The sequence below is a fragment of the Molossus molossus genome, unplaced genomic scaffold (assembly GCF_014108415.1).
Source record: "Molossus molossus isolate mMolMol1 unplaced genomic scaffold, mMolMol1.p scaffold_m16_p_6, whole genome shotgun sequence".
In the NCBI taxonomy this organism is placed as follows: domain Eukaryota; kingdom Metazoa; phylum Chordata; class Mammalia; order Chiroptera; family Molossidae; genus Molossus; species Molossus molossus.
In genome coordinates, this window is record NW_023425399.1 from 86,865,146 (window position 1) to 86,872,001 (window position 6,856).

Consider the following 6,856-nt stretch of genomic DNA (forward strand, 5'->3'; position numbering starts at 1 on the left):
TTATATTACTTTTGATGGGCTTTTGTTTTAGAGCAGTTTTAGGGTCACAGCAAAATTGAGCAGAAAGTGCAGAGTTCCCATGTACCCTCTGTCCCCACACACGTATAGCCTCCCCGACTACCAACATCCCCCACCAGGGTAATACAATTGTTACAATTCATCAACAACATTTTTAAACTATAAAGAATCATCATGGCCCTGGCCGGTTTGGCTCAGCGGTTAGAGCGTCGGCCTGCGGTTCTGAGAGACCCGGGTTCGGTTCCCGCTAAGGGCATGTACCTCGGTTGCAGTTTGTCCATGGCCCTGGTCGGTTGTGCGGGTGGCAGCCACTCGATGTGTTCCTTTCGCATCGATGTTTCTCTCTCTCTCTCTCTCTCTCTGTTCCTCTCTCTCCCTCCCAGTCTACCTGAACAAAAAATGGAAAAATGTCCTCGGGTGAGGATAAAAAAAATAAAAAAATAATAAAAAAGAATCATCATGTGCTAATTCTATTAGCATGTTCTTATTAAATAAAATAAGAAGATATACAGAGATAATGTATAACTCTTGGGATGCATGCTATGCATTGGGGAATGTGCCAGGTATTTGCTGTTTGCATATTTGGGGACATTTAACTCTCATAATTAAGAAAAAATTGTTTTTATTTTTAGATCTCATGAAACTGAGGCTCAGAGAGGCTAAATGACTTGCCCACACCTATACATGGGAATTCAGGATTCAAAATACCCTGAAGTCTTTGATATTTCTGAGGCTCGGGCATCAGGGCAAAGACTTTGTAAACCTTCTCACTCTCCAATTAAGGCAGAATCACTCCTAGAACAATCCCAGGTCTACTGGCCTCCTGAGGAACCTACCCCAACCTTTAACAGCCCCCACACCAGTCAGTGTTCAGGACTCAAACACAGGAAAGACAGCACAAAACAAGCTGCCGCTCAGCAAGTGAACCACGGATACAAAGAAGAGCCACATGAGCGTGAATACAGGAGGCAGCCGAGTCCCACCTTCCACAGTGCCGAGTCCCACCTTCCACAGTGCCCGAGTCCCACCTTCCACAGTGCCCAGTCCCACCTTCCACAGTGCCCAGTCCCACCTTCCACAGTGCCCAGTCCCACCTTCCACAGTGCCCCAGTCCCACCTTCCACAGTGCCCAGTCCCACCTTCCACAGTGCCCAGTCCCACCTTCCACAGTGCCCAGTCCCACCTTCCACAGTGCCCGAGTCCCACCTTCCACAGTGCCCGAGTCCCACCTTCCACAGTGCCCAGTCCCACCTTCCACAGTGCCCAGTCCCACCTTCCACAGTGCCCAGTCCCACCTTCCACAGTGCCCGAGTCCCACCTTCCACAGTGCCCGAGTCCCACCTTCCACAGTGCCCGAGTCCCACCTTCCACAGTGCCCAGTCCCACCTTCCACAGTGCCCAGTCCCACCTTCCACAGTGCCCGAGTCCCACCTTCCACAGTGCCCGAGTCCCACCTTCCACAGTGCCCGAGTCCCACCTTCCACAGTGCCCAGTCCCACCTTCCACAGTGCCCAGTCCCACCTTCCACAGTGCCCAGTCCCACCTTCCACAGTGCCCAGTCCCACCTTCCACAGTGCCCGAGTCCCACCTTCCACAGTGCCCGAGTCCCACCTTCCACAGTGCCCGAGTCCCACCTTCCACAGTGCCCAGTCCCACCTTCCACAGTGCCCAGTCCCACCTTCCACAGTGCCCGAGTCCCACCTTCCACAGTGCCCGAGTCCCACCTTCCACAGTGCCCGAGTCCCACCTTCCACAGTGCCCGAGTCCCACCTTCCACAGTGCCGAGTCCCACCTTCCACAGTGCCGAGTCCCACCTTCCACAGTGCCCGAGTCCCACCTTCCACAGTGCCCGAGTCCCACCTTCCACAGTGCCCGAGTCCCACCTTCCACAGTGCCCGAGTCCCACCTTCCACAGTGCCGAGTCCCACCTTCCACAGTGCCGAGTCCCACCTTCCACAGTGCCGAGTCCCACCTTCCACAGTGCCCGAGTCCCACCTTCCACAGTGCCCGAGTCCCACCTTCCACAGTGCCGAGTCCCACCTTCCACAGTGCCGAGTCCCACCTTCCACAGTGCCGAGTCCCACCTTCCACAGTGCCCAGTCCCACCTTCCACAGTGCCCAGTCCCACCTTCCACAGTGCCCAGTCCCACCTTCCACAGTGCCCGAGTCCCACCTTCCACAGTGCCGAGTCCCACCTTCCACAGTGCCCGAGTCCCACCTTCCACAGTGCCCGAGTCCCACCTTCCACAGTGCCCGAGTCCCACCTTCCACAGTGCCCAGTCCCACCTTCCACAGTGCCCAGTCCCACCTTCCACAGTGCCCAGTCCCACCTTCCACAGTGCCCAGTCCCACCTTCCACAGTGCCCAGTCCCACCTTCCACAGTGCCCAGTCCCACCTTCCACAGTGCCCAGTCCCACCTTCCACAGTGCCCAGTCCCACCTTCCACAGTGCCCGAGTCCCACCTTCCACAGTGCCCGAGTCCCACCTTCCACAGTGCCCGAGTCCCACCTTCCACAGTGCCGAGTCCCACCTTCCACAGTGCCCGAGTCCCACCTTCCACAGTGCCCGAGTCCCACCTTCCACAGTGCCCGAGTCCCACCTTCCACAGTGCCCGAGTCCCACCTTCCACAGTGCCCGAGTCCCACCTTCCACAGTGCCCGAGTCCCACCTTCCACAGTGCCCGAGTCCCACCTTCCACAGTGCCCGAGTCCCACCTTCCACAGTGCCCGAGTCCCACCTTCCACAGTGCCGAGTCCCACCTTCCACAGTGCCCGAGTCCCACCTTCCACAGTGCCGAGTCCCACCTTCCACAGTGCCCGAGTCCCACCTTCCACAGTGCCCAGTCCCACCTTCCACAGTGCCCAGTCCCACCTTCCACAGTGCCCAGTCCCACCTTCCACAGTGCCCGAGTCCCACCTTCCACAGTGCCCGAGTCCCACCTTCCACAGTGCCCAGTCCCACCTTCCACAGTGCCCAGTCCCACCTTCCACAGTGCCCAGTCCCACCTTCCACAGTGCCCAGTCCCACCTTCCAGTCCAGTCCACCTTCCACAGTACCCAGTCCCACCTTCCACAGTGCCCAGTCCCACCTTCCACAGTGCCCAGTCCCACCTTCCACAGTGCCCAGTCCCACCTTCCACAGTGCCCGAGTCCCACCTTCCACAGTGCCCAGTCCCACCTTCCACAGTGCCCAGTCCCACCTTCCACAGTGCCCAGTCCCACCTTCCACAGTGCCCAGTCCCACCTTCCACAGTGCCCGAGTCCCACCTTCCACAGTGCCCGAGTCCCACCTTCCACAGTGCCGAGTCCCACCTTCCACAGTGCCCGAGTCCCACCTTCCACAGTGCCCAGTCCCACCTTCCACAGTGCCCGAGTCCCACCTTCCACAGTGCCGAGTCCCACCTTCCACAGTGCCGAGTCCCACCTTCCACAGTGCCCGAGTCCCACCTTCCACAGTGCCCGAGTCCCACCTTCCACAGTGCCGAGTCCCACCTTCCACAGTGCCGAGTCCCACCTTCCACAGTGCCCGAGTCCCACCTTCCACAGTGCCGAGTCCCACCTTCCACAGTGCCCAGTCCCACCTTCCACAGTGCCCAGTCCCACCTTCCACAGTGCCCGAGTCCCACCTTCCACAGTGCCGAGTCCCACCTTCCACAGTGCCCGAGTCCCACCTTCCACAGTGCCCAGTCCCACCTTCCACAGTGCCCAGTCCCACCTTCCACAGTGCCCGAGTCCCACCTTCCACAGTGCCCAGTCCCACCTTCCACAGTGCCCAGTCCCACCTTCCACAGTGCCCGAGTCCCACCTTCCACAGTGCCCAGTCCCACCTTCCACAGTGCCCAGTCCCACCTTCCACAGTGCCGAGTCCCACCCGAGTCCCACCTTCCACAGTGCCGAGTCCCACCTTCCACAGTGCCGAGTCCCACCTTCCACAGTGCCCGAGTCCCACCTTCCACAGTGCCCGAGTCCCACCTTCCACAGTGCCCGAGTCCCACCTTCCACAGTGCCCGAGTCCCACCTTCCACAGTGCCCGAGTCCCACCTTCCACAGTGCCCAGTCCCACCTTCCACAGTGCCGAGTCCCACCTTCCACAGTGCCGAGTCCCACCTTCCACAGTGCCGAGTCCCACCTTCCACAGTGCCGAGTCCCACCTTCCACAGTGCCGAGTCCCACCTTCCACAGTGCCGAGTCCCACCTTCCACAGTGCCCGAGTCCCACCTTCCACAGTGCCGAGTCCCACCTTCCACAGTGCCCAGTCCCACCTTCCACAGTGCCCGAGTCCCACCTTCCACAGTGCCCAGTCCCACCTTCCACAGTGCCCAGTCCCACCTTCCACAGTGCCGAGTCCCACCCGAGTCCCACCTTCCACAGTGCCGAGTCCCACCTTCCACAGTGCCGAGTCCCACCTTCCACAGTGCCCGAGTCCCACCTTCCACAGTGCCGAGTCCCACCTTCCACAGTGCCGAGTCCCACCTTCCACAGTGCCCGAGTCCCACCTTCCACAGTGCCGAGTCCCACCTTCCACAGTGCCGGCAATGATGCTCTCTTCACATCTGGTAGTCAACATCTTTGACTTCCACCACCCACCACCCACGTGTGAACCTCAACCTCTAGCCCCAGGTTGAAGCAATTTCCTTTTTCGCATGAGATGACAGTCATAAGATTGAGTACCCAAAAGGATGAAGGGGAGGAGGAGGAAGAGGAGGGAGAGGGAGAGCTGGGGTAGGAGAGAGAAGGGGAGCAGGGGGAAAGAGACCAGCGAGAGGGAGAGGGGGGGTAGAAGAAGGGGAGGAGGGGGAGTCAGTGAGAGGAGAAGGGAAAAGGCAATTCCCAGTATTTTGAGAACCAACTCTACCTAGGGCTCCACCCACCACCACATACACGTGTCACCAGCCTGTCCATCTTATCCCTCAGTGAACACAGGAAAGACCTCAAAGGGTGGGCCTCCCAGTCTATTTCTGTCTAACCTCTTCCAAAACATCATCCATGCTTTCACCAGGGCCTGAGTGATCAGGGAAATAGAGGAACATTTCTAACAGGGCTTTAACTTTTAGAGTCTCACAGTGATTACTACTACTATACAACTCTAACATTATACTACCAATACTGATGCAATGAATAACAATGGTAATAATAATTTACTGAATTCCTGTTATCTTTCAGGTGTTTACATACTTAATCCTCTCCAGAACCTTTTGATAAACAGTCCACAATTCTAAAATACAAATGTTCTGAAAACCCAAATGTTTTTTCCTAAGTATACAGGAAACTCTTTTGGTGGCAAAACCTACCTGGGTGAACCAACACTGGGTGTGTGTTTGTTTTTTAATAGTATTTATCCCCATAATGCAACCATTCATACATTTTGGTGCAAAACAGGTTAATGTGTTGGATTCTGGGGCATTGCCCCAGGCTCTACTGGGATGTAACATACTATGTAATACAGAATAGGTGAACCTTTTTCTTTCTAAAATCCAAAAAATATCTCAATGCCGAACCCACCCAGCCAGAGGATTTCAGATATTCCCATTTTGCCGACGAAAAAAAAAAAAAAATGAAGATTCAGAAAGAATGCAATTTTATTGCATATTTCCTCTAGGTCATCAGAGCCCTTCTACTGATTTAATAGTCCATGCTTTATTTTTTTTAATTCAGAAAAGTACAGCTATTATGTGTGTATGTGATCTAATAGTCGTATTTAAGCGGATACCTTCAGTGAACACCCCATCCAAACTATTGGAAGTGCTTGTGGCTGATCAGAGAGGGCTGAGCATGCATTTACCGTCTTTTGTTCCCTGTCCACTCTCCAGTGAGCAAACTCAGAAACCTCTCCAAGAACAATGACTACCGGGTACCGCTCGGAGTGCGTTACACAACACACCCCGTCTCAGCCTCACAGCAGCACCCTGAGATGGGCACTGTCGTTCCCACTCTACGATCGGTGAGCCTGAGGCACAGACAGGTTCAGTCTGGCCAGTAAAAGCAACAAATCTAGGATCTGAACCTCAGCAGAAATCAACCAGACAAAAATCCTTTTCTTCATAGCATTTGTGGGGAAGAAAAGGGACAGAGGGTAAATAAATAAATAACCAAATCACACAGGATATCAGAAGGTTGATAAGTCCTATAAAGAGGATTAAAATCTGAGCTTTTAAAAACTACACTAGACCATCTCTTTTTTTTTTTTTTTAATCCTCACCTGAGGACATGTTTGCATTTATCTTCTGCTAGAGCGGAAGCGAGACGGGGGGGGGGGGGGGGTGTACAGAGAAACATCGATGTGAGAGAGACACATCGACTGGTCGCCACCCACATGACCCCAACCTGGGCTGGGAACAACCTGCAACTGAGGTACGTGCCCTTAGCAAACCCAGGACTCTCCGGTCCACAAGCCAATGCTCTAACCGCTGAGCCAAACCAGCCAGGGCTATGCTAGACCATCTCTTAGTAAAAGCAGTGCTAGTTCTGGTGTCTGGTCGGTGAAAGAGAAGAGACATTTTAGGATGAATAAACTGAACGGTGAATTTCATAAGCAAAGCGATGCCTATAAATGAATTTTTTAAGAGTACAAGCACTCCAAGTTCCAAGCATCATGGAGTAACAAGAGTTATATTTACCATTCTGCCTGAAAGTTTCGAACACAAAAGCAAAAAAAAAAAAAAAAAAAAACAGACAAAATATATGCAACAGTGGTTTTCGAGACACTGGATATCAGACAATGGAGGAGAGTGATTCCTGAGAAACAGGAACGAAATAAGGTGAGAACTATGACTGACCTAATTTACTGACTTGAGAGACACCCCAAGCCATGGCGCAAGGAGGGGGAACTGAAGTAGAA